This window comes from Notolabrus celidotus, chromosome 4, assembly GCF_009762535.1.
Source record: "Notolabrus celidotus isolate fNotCel1 chromosome 4, fNotCel1.pri, whole genome shotgun sequence".
Lineage (NCBI taxonomy): Eukaryota > Metazoa > Chordata > Actinopteri > Labriformes > Labridae > Notolabrus > Notolabrus celidotus.
This window is the reverse complement of record NC_048275.1, coordinates 30,240,240-30,252,797: the sequence shown is the minus strand read 5'-3', so window position 1 is coordinate 30,252,797 and position 12,558 is coordinate 30,240,240. Positions and strand designations below refer to the sequence as shown.

Below are 12,558 nucleotides of genomic sequence, written 5' to 3'. Positions count from 1 at the left end.
GATGCCACTGAGTTTTTTTATGGCTTCTATTCAGCATCCTGCTCATTAGGGGCAAAGTCAGCTCACTTTGAGCCATTGAACCTGTCCTTTTTCAGTTTTTACCTTTATAGCTAGAAGTTCTGCTGTTGGCTGAAACTGTTGGTTTCATGGTGAAAATGGATTTGTAAATCCTCTCCAGACCTGTCTGCCATGGCAGATCCACAGTGACAGCACTCTCCATGGATATTTTACAGAAAAGGATTAGACGTTCTTTCATTTTTACCATCAAAGCAACCCAGAATGCTGCATATATTAACTTGAAGCAGAGATATCCTCCTCTGTCATTTATTTCATGAAGACAAACCTTTAGTTAAATGTTCTGTGAGGGGTGAACTGGAGGAAAAATCCTAAAAAAAAATAAATCTAAAAAATATCAGACCGAACTCAATACAAAAAGATACTTAAACACTGAGATGCTTCAATACTAAATACTCTGAAGGTCTTGGATGTTGCTTTTAATGAACTTAGGAGAGGACGATGTCATTTCAAACAGACACCCACCTGACCCAAAACAGCTGTTTAACGTCTGAAACTCACCTTTGTTTTTATTATTGATCAGTTCATTTTTCAATGTGGGGTGTTAGAAAATATCACTTGTTTTCAATGTATTAGTACTGTGCTTTATGATGCTAATCAGTCATGATTCATTTGTACTGTTGTACCCTGAGGTACTTTATTTAATGATATTTGCAGTGATAGTTCTCTTTGTTTGGATTTAAAATACTTTAATCTATTTTAAAGTATCATGGTATACATCAAAATGCATTGAATAGTAACCTTTGTGTTATATATGTATCATATTTATATTGAATGGGGCTAGTAATGAAGACAGACAGCATCAGAGTGTGTGAGCAGTGTGTGAGTAGTGTGTGGTGGATTGTGTGATACCCTCTGATGATAAAGATATCCTTTTATGCTTTATTCCCAAATTTATGTCAACATAGTTCAGTAGAGCACCACTACTTTGATCTGGTTAGTTCATGAAATATCAGGAAAAAAAAAAACCTCTCGCATTTGAAAAGTTTATTTTTTTTAATTTTATTTAAGTCATAATTCTTGATTTTATCACCCAGTGCCACAGTTTTAGTTGCTTGAATGCTCCTGTCTTTGAACATATTTTTGAATTTCTATGATTAAACAAAGTACACCAGGAGTGAGATGAGACGATACATGACGCCGCGTTCACAAGCCAAGACAAGATTTTGACACTGTTTTCAAGTGAAATTCAATGATGAAATATCTAACCAGAAGAGAACGTCATTGGAATAGAAAAACGTTCATGTATAGAAAAACAACAGTTTCTGAGATCTTTAGGAAGCACACAAAGCAATAATGTGTAAGAAATATTGGTACTTTAAAACATGCACACAGAGAGGCTCACAGTACATACAATGTGTTATTAGATCCTGATTGTAGCACCTCAGGGATAGAAGTACTTCAATACATAAAAATAGTGATTAATAGCTGAGTCAACAATGAAGCAAAAGATACACACACACACACACACACACACACACACACACACACACACACACTGAGGGTAATATTCAGCAGCCTCCCTTGTCCTCCTGTGGGGGATCAGGAATGTTGAAATCCTGGACTTGCAAAACTGGAAGTGTGTATTTTGACAAGGTTATATGATCGTGTGTGTGTGTGTGAAAGAGTGTGTGTTTGGTTAATGTCATGTGATCCATGGTGAATGGCCAGAATTGGGCTGGATGTGGAAACACACCACAGACATGGGAGACTGAACAGAGCCCTGTGTGTGTGTTTGTTAGGCGTGTGGTGTGTGTGTGTGTGTGTGTGTGTGTGTGTGTGTGTGTGTGTGTGTGTGTGTGTGTGTGTGTGTGTGTGTGTGTGTGTGTGTGTTTTTGTTAGGTGTGTGTGTGTGTTTGTTAGGTGTGTGTGTGTGTGTGTGTGTGTGTGCGTGGTTGCGTGGTTGCGTGGGGGGTTAGACAGAGTGAACATATCAAACATCTGTTTCCACTAACAGACACACAGAGTCTACAGTCTTGGCTCTCCTCGTCCTCCTCCTCCTTACTTTTCTCTAGACTCCCCCATTGAACAGAGGACATTTTATGTCAGTGTGTCACTCTGTGTCTCACCTGTGTGTGTTTGGAATTCACATTATCCTCAGAGCTTGGTCCAAACTAGACCAAACTCTGATTGGTGTTTAACTTTTGATATACTCTATCTTTTTAACACTAGTAGTAGCAGCAGCAGCAGACAAATTGGGATAGAGGTGTCAAAAGGTCAAATTAGGCAATCCCAATCCTGTGTTATTCATCATCAATGGACGAAAGACAAAGGACAGAAGTAACACTGTGCTCCCTGCTCACTCAAGCATCTCTTTCACTTCATTTACATGTTTTAAATTCAACTCACAGCAGGAGATGAGACGTCATGTGTGAGCAGAAACACACAGGCGTTCTGTCACCTGTTTATTAATGTCTGTACCAAACTAATATGTGTTAGTGGCTCCTAGCTCCTTTCCCGCCTTCAGTGAGAGCTTCTGTTAAACTGTGCTCAACATTCTGCTGTTTCTGTCACAGTGGATGATGAGTCCTCCTCTGTGGTCATCTTGAGGAAATGTCTAAGCAGTTAGCAACACTGTTGCCTCCCTCACACAGAAATGACTAATTTCTCTGAATTACGACTTATTAAGGATTATTTCTTGACCTAAATGAACGTATGGGCCGTATGTGTGTTTCCAGTTATCACCCAGGGGAGCACAGCTGTGTCTGTTGAATAAAATGTCATTTTTCAGTGAGCTGGTTCTCATGGGGGATGGATTGTTCTGCCCTCAGTTGAACCTGTCAGGCTGTCAGTCCTCTTGGGCTGCATGTAAATCCCTCCTCCTCCTGATGGGTGGACTGCTAACCATTCATGACCCTGACCCCGACCTCAGACCTAATCTATACATGAAAGAAGCTGATTGGTGGAGCCGGGTGTGTTGGTCACAGCTGGGGTGTAGCACTGCCTGAAGGCTTTAGATTGTTTTTTTGTCTTTTTGAAAATACACAAAGACTGAACAGTCTTACTTCCTTTTCTTTCTTGCTCTTTCTCCCTATCTTTTTCTTTCTTTCCCTCATTTCTTTCTTGTCATTCCTTGTTTTCTTCTTTCCTGCTCTTTTCTTGTTTTTGTATTTCTTTACACGTTTGTTGTTTCCTTTCTTTTGCAATACTTTTGTTTGCTTTCCATCATATCCCCCTTCTGTTCCTTTGTCCCTTTTCCACCTTTCCTTGAATCCTCTGATGTCTCCTTTTCTTGCCTTTTACATGCTCTATTTACTTCCTCTCCCTTTTGTTTTTCATCTTTCCTTTCAATTTGATCTAATTTGCCTATTAATCATCCCTCCTTCCTCCCTTTGACTTCATGCTCACATCTTTCTCTGTCTTCTTAAGGATCTGGAAAATATTGTACATTTTCTCTTTTTATGTCAGACTTTTGTTTATAGAAGTGTGTCTGTTTCCTCTGTGCATTTCAAAGAGCAAAGTGTCTGTGTTGGTGTGTGCGTGTTTTGAGACTCTCCATGAACTCTGTTATGAATTCTTGTCATATCACATCCTCCACTTCCCATGATGCATTACAATTGTTCTCTGTGTTTGTGTGGTTTATGAGAGTGATACATTCACACAGTGATACAGGGAGTGATGCTCCTCACATGATGTTAAGCCTGTGCATTCCTCTCTCAATTGTGTGTGTGTGTGTGTGAGTGTGTGTGAGTGTGAGTGTGAGTGTGAGTGTGAGTGTGAGAGAGAGAGAGAGAGAGAGAGAGAGAGAGAGAGAGAGAGAGAGAGAGGAGAGAGAGAGAGAGAGAGAGAGAGAGAGAGAGAGAGAGAGAGAGGAGAGAGAGAGAGAGAGAGAGAGAGAGGAGAGAGAGAGAGAGAGAGAGGAGAGAGAGAGAGAGAGAGAGAGAGAGAGAGAGAGAGAGAGAGAGAGAGAGAGAGAGAGAGAGAGAGAGAGAGAGGCTCATTTAAACAGGGAGGAGACATTAATTCCTTTTTATTTCAGTTTTGTCCCAGTGGAAATGTAAAGGCCACGCCCCTGTCTGGCTTGTGTGTGTGTGTCTTTGTGTGTGGGCGTGTGCATGTGTATTAATTTCAGTGAAAGTGTGTTTGTGCCTCCTATGGCTCAGGTTAAGGTCATCCTCTGCTCTAATTGTGTGTGTGTGTGCACACGTGCATAAATGCTATTGACCCACAGAGAGAGCATCCATCAATACATCACTGTCTCTTCTTGCTCTAATGAAACACACACACACACACACACACACACACACACACACACACACACACACACACACACACACACACACACACACACACACACACACACACACACACACAGTGCCTTGTGCTTTCAGCAGTATATCTGTACAGCTAGAAACGGTAACAGAAGCCGTTGACATTGAGTTTTGCTTAGCTGTGTGTGTGATTGTGTGTCTGTGTGTGTTTGCTTTTGTGTGCGTGTGTAGCTCAGACACATTAGCCAGTGCATCGGGTCAAATCTCTTAATTTAGCTTCATTGTAACAGTCACCTGAAATGACCTGCTTGTGGAACGGATGAAGTATTTGAATAGTTAAAAAATAATTCAGTTTTGTCCCAGTGGAAATGTAAAGGCCACGCCCCTGTCTGGCTTGTGTGTGTGTGTCTTTGTGTGTGGGCGTGTGCATGTGTATTAATTTCAGTGAAAGTGTGTTTGTGCCTCCTATGGCTCAGGTTAAGGTCATCCTCTGCTCTAATTGTGTGTGTGTGTGCACACGTGCATAAATGCTATTGACCCACAGAGAGAGCATCCATCAATACATCACTGTCTCTTCTTGCTCTAATGAAACACACACACACACACACACACACACACACACACACACACACACACACACACACACACACACACACACACACACACACACAGTGCCTTGTGCTTTCAGCAGTATATCTGTACAGCTAGAAACGGTAACAGAAGCCGTTGACATTGAGTTTTGCTTAGCTGTGTGTGTGATTGTGTGTCTGTGTGTGTTTGCTTTTGTGTGCGTGTGTAGCTCAGACACATTAGCCAGTGCATCGGGTCAAATCTCTTAATTTAGCTTCATTGTAACAGTCACCTGAAATGACCTGCTTGTGGAACGGATGAAGTATTTGAATAGTTAAAAAATAATTATTCGTGTTGTTGTACGTTAGTGAATGTTTTAGTGTTAAAGTCCCTCAGTTTCACTGATTTATACAATTATAGGTAGACATACACTACCGGGTCACCCAGACAATTTTGTGTTTTCCATGAAAACTCACACTTTATTTATTAAATGAGTTACAAAATGAATAGAAAATATAGTCAAGACATTGAAAATGTTAGAAATAATGATTTTTTGTTGAAATAATAATTTTGTCCTTCAAACTTTGCTTTCATCAAAGAATGCTCCCTTTGCAGCAACTACAGCATTGCAGACCTTTGGCTTTCTAGCTGTTTATTTGTTGAGGGAATCTGAAGAAAAATTTACCCCACGCTTCCTGAAGCCCCTCCCACAAGTTGGATTGGCTTGATGGACACTTCTTGCGTACCATACGGTCAAGCTGCTCCCACAACACCTCAATGGGGTTGAGATCTGGTGACTGCGCTGTCCACTCCATTACAGACAGAATACCAGCTGCCTGCTTCTTCCCTAAATAGTTCTTGCATAATTTTGAAGTGTGCTTTGGGTCATTGTCCTGTTGTAGGAGGAAATTGGCTCCAATCAAGCGCTGTCCACAGGGTATGGCATGGCGTTGCAAAATTGAGTGATAGCCTTCATTATTCAAAATCCCTTTTATTTTTTATAAATCTCCCACTTTACCTGGACCAAAGCAGCCCCAGACCATCACATGACCTCTACCATGCTTAACAGATGGCGTCAGGCACTCTTCCAGCATATTTTCACTTGTTCTGCATCTCACTAATCTTCTTCTGTGTGATCCAAACACCTGAAACTTCGATTCGTCCGTCCGTACTTTTTTCCAATCTTCCTCTGTCCAATGTCTGTGTTCTTTTGCACATATTAATCTTTCCCTTCTATTGGCCAGTCACAGATATGGCTTTTTCTTTGCCACTCTGCCTAGAAGGCCAGCATCCCAGAGTCGCCTCTTCACTGTAGACGTTGACACTGGCGTTTTGCGGGTACCATTTAATGAAGCTGCCAGTTCAGGACCTGTGTGGCGTCTATTTCTCAAACTAGAGACTCTACTGTACGTGTCTTCTTGCTCAGTTGTGCACTGCGGCCTCCCACTTCTCTTTCTACTCTGGTTAGAGCCTGTTTGTGCTGTTCTCTGAAGGGAGTAGTACAAATCGTTGTAGGAAATGTTCAGTTTCTTGGAAATTTCTCGCATGGAATAGCCTTCATTTCTAAGAACAAGAATAGACTGTTGAGTTTCATATGAAAGTTCTCTTTTTCTGGCCATTTTGAGAGTATAATCGAACCCACAAATGTGATGTTCCAGATACTCAACTAGCTCAAAGAAAGGCCAGTTTTATAGCTTCTCTAACCAGCAAAACCATTTTCAGCTGTGCTAACGTAACTGCACAAGGGTTTTCAAGATGTTTCTAATCATCCATTAGCTTTCTAACGTGATTAGCAAACACAATGTACCATTAGAACACTGGAGTGATGGTTTCTGGAAATGAGCCTCTATACATCTATGTAGATATTCCATTAAAAAACAGACGTTTGCAGCTAGAATAGTCATTTACCACATTAACAATGTATAGAGTGTATTTCTAATTAATTTAATGTTATCTTCATTGAAAAAAACAGTAATTTTCTTTCAAAAATAAGGACATTTCTAAGTGACCCCAAACTTTTGAACGGTAGTGTACACCGACATAATGCTCCCCTTCTTGCAGTTTATAATCCAGAGCTTTTCCAATAATAAGTCATTTGTACTGTGGTCATATAGACAGTGTATGTTTTTGGCCATTATTGTTTTTATAGTTTTATAGCTACAACTGAATATTATTTAGTTTTTCTCTAATTATCATCAGTGTGATATGAGGAAAAAAATGAAACTAAGGAAACGAAAATAATAAAAACTGCACATAGCATGTTTGTAGCTGTAGCTGTGTACCAAGATACACGTCGACATACTGACAATTAAAACAACAAGAAACACTAAATCTGTGACCAATGGTTCAGAAAATTCCTGCTGCCTTTCTGGCAGAGGTCGGTTTTACTCCCCACGTCTGCAGATTTGAAGATCTAGTGGACGATTTTTATTTAACATGGATAAGTGCTAGTGCTAGTTAGCATTAGCCACATAGCTACATGTTAGTAGCTGTGTACCAAGACACACGTCTACATACTGACAAATAAAACAACAAGAAACACTAAATCTATGACCAATCGTTCAGAAAGGTCCTGCTACAGGCGCCTCTCCATCAGGATCAGATTCTGGATCAGATTCAGAGGGTTGAAGTAACGCGATCTGTGAGCAGCCGTGCATATTCAGCCAACATGTAAACATTAGATCAATGTGCTGGAGAGCTGAGGCCACATCCACTTCCTGAGGGGGCGTGGTCAGAGGGAAAACAGACTGTTCTGAACAGGGCTGAAGAAGAGGGTTTTTCAGGCATGCCAAAATCTGATTTCAAAGTGTTTTTTTGAGCATAAACTTTAAAGACATGTTTTGGGGACCTCTTAGACTAATATATTTTGATGAAAAAAGTGTGATATGTCACCTTTAACTTTGATTAGTTCATAGCACATATCCCATTTTTAACACACTAAGTTGTCACAGCACTGTTTGTTTGGTGAAATATTTGACTTCTTAGTTTGGCTTTGCACAGGATAACACATTGTAACAGGCCATAATTTAAGTCTTGTCTAAAAGTTAGCGCTAAAACTAGTACAAGAGGTAAAAGAGAGTTGGATGGGGATGGAGACGGGGCCGGCATGAGGGTTTGGAGATCAGAGGGGTCTAGTCTAAGGCAGAGGCCGGATGTTAATATTAAAGTATTTTTCACGAATTAAGGTTTGGGCTCTAGATGACAAAACGAAGAATCCTCTAAACCAGTGTTTTATAAATGAAAGGATGCACATCGATTGTGGTGAAGACAGAGCGACTTCTTTGAATTCTGATGGAGAAATAATTATATTCACACCCCTAAAAACAACACTCGCACTAAGAGCTCTATGGGCGTAGTCGAGCAGTTTTTGTGTGTCCGAGTGTAAACACGCTGCCCCGCTGGGTCAAGCATCTGCTTCTTTTTCAGCACAGGAAGGGGAAGCCCCAACACACACACACTCAAACACTCACACAGCCAAATAGCATGAGGACACACACACACCCCTGCGTGCAGAAAATGCAGGAGGAAGCTTGAGGATGGAGATAACACACTAACTCTGCTTATCAAAACACACAGCCTCTCAGAGTGGTTGACATGCAGTGTTTACACACACGCATACACCTCAAACACACTAAGAGAGATACCTAAACACGTTAAAACAAAGAAATCACAGGATCTATCAACATCCAGATATATCTCCTTTACGTAAAGCTGCTGGGTGTAATGTTTAGAGCCATCCAACAGGTTTCTCTATAGATAAATCCTCAAGTTTCTCCAACTTCAAGCATAAATATGAACCAGCTGAATCTTCACTGCTACATTGACACTCCCTCATCATTTGCATGCTGCTCCAGACTTAACTGAGGTTGAGGAAAATTAAATGTATGCAAATGAAACACTGAGTTATATGACTTGTTTACAAAAAAATGTTTTAATGGTGACCACTGATGTTTTAAAAGACTTCACAGATTCAGCACAGCAATCCTGTTATGTGTCACACTCGCAACAGCAACAGAAGAAAAAAGCTTTTTTGTTAACATTGATTGGGGCGTCCATTTGCCTAGCGGTTCAGTCATTTATCCCTAGGACTACAGAGGCTGTAGTCCTTGTCACAGCGGTCATCGATTTGACTCTCAGCCACAACCCTTTTGCTGAATATTTTAAACTGCCTCAAAATAAAAAGATCAATAATTTATATAAAATGAATTAGATGAAGTTTGATACCTTGTGTAATAACTCATAATGCAACTTGATCCCAAATAGTTGCAATGGAGGCTTGTAGTGGCTGATGTAGCTTTGAACCTTTACCCTGGGGCAAAGATGTTATGATCACATCTTGCTTCTTTAAGTGGCTTCATCATCATTTCACTCCTTCAATCCTCATACAGCTCTTCTCACATATGGGTCTTAATACTGACATGTTGCCTACATTTTTTATCAAAACCCTAAAGATAGAAATAAACAGATATTTATCAGGAAGTGATGTCTTTTACAGTTATGTGAGCTCTGGCTATGAAAATCTGACATCTTTATTATCATTTTTGCCCAACACTACAACTACAACATGTAGTTCTTGGTTTTTCAAGTAGCAAAGGGACACACTGTGGAGAACAAACATCACCTGCTGCTGAACATAGTAGAGTAGAGCACTCATAGAGCGTCCTTATTTGATAAGTTGCAAGAAGTCCCATGTCGACAAAATATGAACACGGTTATTTCAAGAAGTGAAAGCTAATAACGGATGCTGTTTTTATAAGATAAGGATCATCTCCAAAAACTGGGCCAACCTCAGGTGTGTCTGTCTTTGTGATCATGTAGAATGAAGCTAAAGTGAAAGATTTAAAGCTCAAGAATTCAGACTGCTGACTGTAAGAGTGTTTCTGGCTTCAGTCTGTAGTCGATGATGCTTCTCTCTGAGGAGAACTAACAGACCGTAGACATCATGACGTCTTGCGCACATATTTCCAGCTGCTCCAGTTTGATATCAGAAATCCTCCTGTGTGTCTCTGTATTTGTGTGTGTGTGTTTGTGTGTTTTCGTGTATTCGTGTGTTTGTGTGTTTGTGTGTTCGTGTGTTCGTGTGTTCGTGTGTGTGCACTAAGTGATAAAGTTGCTGCATTGTGAACAATGAAGCTATTGTCCTTTTGCAAGCTTACACACGACACCAAAGGTCATGAATTTGTGTGAATGTTTGTTTGCATGTGTAATGCAGTCTTATCATTTGTGTGGTGCTTGTGCGTGTTCGTGCATGTGTGTGCATGTGTCTGTGTGTTGTAAGTCAACCCAGTTTCCTTCCAGAGGTCTAACCATGCTTATATCCGTTTTGTGCTTTGAGTTCATGAACTTTGTGACCCCAGTTTGTCTTGTACATAGCCGCAATACATTGTGTGTGTGTGTGTGTGCGTGTGCGTGTGCGTGTGCGTGTGCGTGTGTGTGTGTGTGTTTGGTTAAATTGTTTTTGATGACAACAAAGGAGGTTCAGACAACCTCAGAGCAGTCACAGTGGTGTTAGTTTGAGTGCAATTTGCATGAAACCAAGTTTTTGTTGAAAAGCTTCATAATTAATGCTGCGTTCATGTTCTCTGAAAATAACCGTAATCAGCAGTTTCTCGCTTGTAAACAGCATCAACATCCACGTCATTATTTCAACTGGGAAGCTTAAATTTCTCTGACAGCTTGTAAACATCTGATCCAACCCTTAAAGGATGGAATTAACTGGGAAAAATTAGCACTAACGGACGCTTGATGTCTGCCACAAGTCATTGATGTAAATAAAACCCAGATTTATCAAATATAGTAGCTATCAATTAAAAGCTGTTTGATACATCCAATTATGTGATTGTTCATTTTTGTTCATTTCCCATTGCTTCCCTGACAAAATAAAATGTTGAAGTGAACCTAGACAACCTAAACAAAGCTCTGTATTCTATTTATGATTATTGTAACAAATACTAGCTGTTAAACTGTTGATTTTTTAAAATTGCAATTAATCGCTAATTTTCAAAAGTTAATCTTGATTAATCTCATTTTTAATCGCATGTTTAAAAGTCCTTTATTTTGTATTTCAAAACCGTTTAAGTCCCTGTTATTAATGTAAAGCATCACATGTTAACCTGAGTCCTCCACATTATTGACTGGCTGCAGTAAGTTGCTGCCCATTTAGGGAGCGCTGTACTTAACTTCTTGATTTAGTTTCATCCACAGTTTTTCCGGGATTATCACACTCTACAATAGTTATTTTTTTTTTAAGTTATATTTTTGAGCATTTTCGCCTTTATTGACAGGAAAGCTGAAGAGAGACCAGAAATGTAGGGAGTAGAGAGCAGGGGAAGACATGCAGCTAATGGTCAAGGCCGGGAGTCCTACCAGCGGCCGCTACGACGAGGACTTTAGCCTCTTTACATGGGACACATGCTTGAACCACTAGGACAACGGCACCCAACGTTGGAGATATTTAAATTAATTTGACACAATGTGTAGATAACTTTTGTCAACTCTGCCATCCGGGATAATTTCAAAGTGAAATCTTCTATTCAAAAGCAAAGTGGTGTTGTTATTTTGCATCTCAGCTGCAGCAGAAAGCAGGTTAACTACAGTATGCCAAAAGGGACAAAATAGCAAACAATTGAAGAAGAAAAATATTGTAAAATACAGCAATGCAGGGCCATTGCATGAGTTTTAATTTCAAGTATTGAACTTTAAAGTTTCTTTATTGTTTCAATTATTTCAAAGAACAGAATGAGAGTTTGTTTTCACCAGGACCATGATGCAACTTAAGAGAGAGAGAAATACAAGTTTACATAAAGGTAAAAGACAGATAAAGTGGCAGAGTGTTAAAACAGATCAGCATCAGCCCATCTACACACTTCTGCATGTAAACCTAGTACAAATAAAGCAAACACTGTAACCAAGACAAGGTTTTATAAGAATATAAATTAATGTAAAAACTGTATTTTTTTTATTGTGACACTGTGTTACTTGCTGACTTGACAAAGAATTGTATCTCAAACCCCCCTCAGGTATCCAGGCTTAAACTTTTGTTAAAGGAAGCAGCAGCTTCACATCAGGTCTGTGTTCCAGCAGGGATTTTCTGCTGAGTGTGATCGTTTGAGCAGTGCAGAGAGAGAAACAGACCTCTGCAGTGTCCGAGAGATAGCACTTAATCAGTGTCTTAGATTTGGATTCTTAGAGACGAGAAGTCTTTGAAGTGTCAGCACTTGTGTCATCAGACTGTGGTGACCTTTGACCTCTGCTTGCACTGCTACTGATGTCTGAAATGTTCAAAGAAGAAAGTGAAATCTGTCCACTTTGTTGGAAATCTGAAGACTGCATTATTACAATCCTACCGCAGTGTGAGTGTGCGATTGTGTCAGTGTGAGGGGGGTGAGTGTGTGTGTGTGTTTGTGTGGGTCACGCCCTCTTCTCTCACTCTGGTGCCTGGTTGTGCAACTTCTTTCTTCAGCTCAGTCTCCATGGTAACTGAGCTGGAGTTCAGCCGAGGAAACGTTTCATACTGTACACACACACACACACACACACACACACACAGTATCTGCAACAGTGTGTTTGTGAAGAGGCCTGTGGGAAATAAACCAAGTTGTGTTGTAGATAGCAGGTGTCTGTTTTCAGAACGCAGTTCAATTGTTTGTGTGTGTGTGATTGTGTGAATATTAACAGCCGTCATTTAGATGTAGTCTGCTTT

At 40.2% G+C, this 12,558-nt stretch overlaps 1 protein-coding gene across 2 annotated transcripts in view; it reads left to right on the top strand.

Annotated features, from left to right (window-relative positions):
• Window positions 1–12,558, top strand: part of sptbn1 (spectrin, beta, non-erythrocytic 1) — a 134,893-nt gene that overhangs the window by 66,527 nt on the left and 55,808 nt on the right. The gene's annotated exons all lie outside the window — the stretch shown is intronic.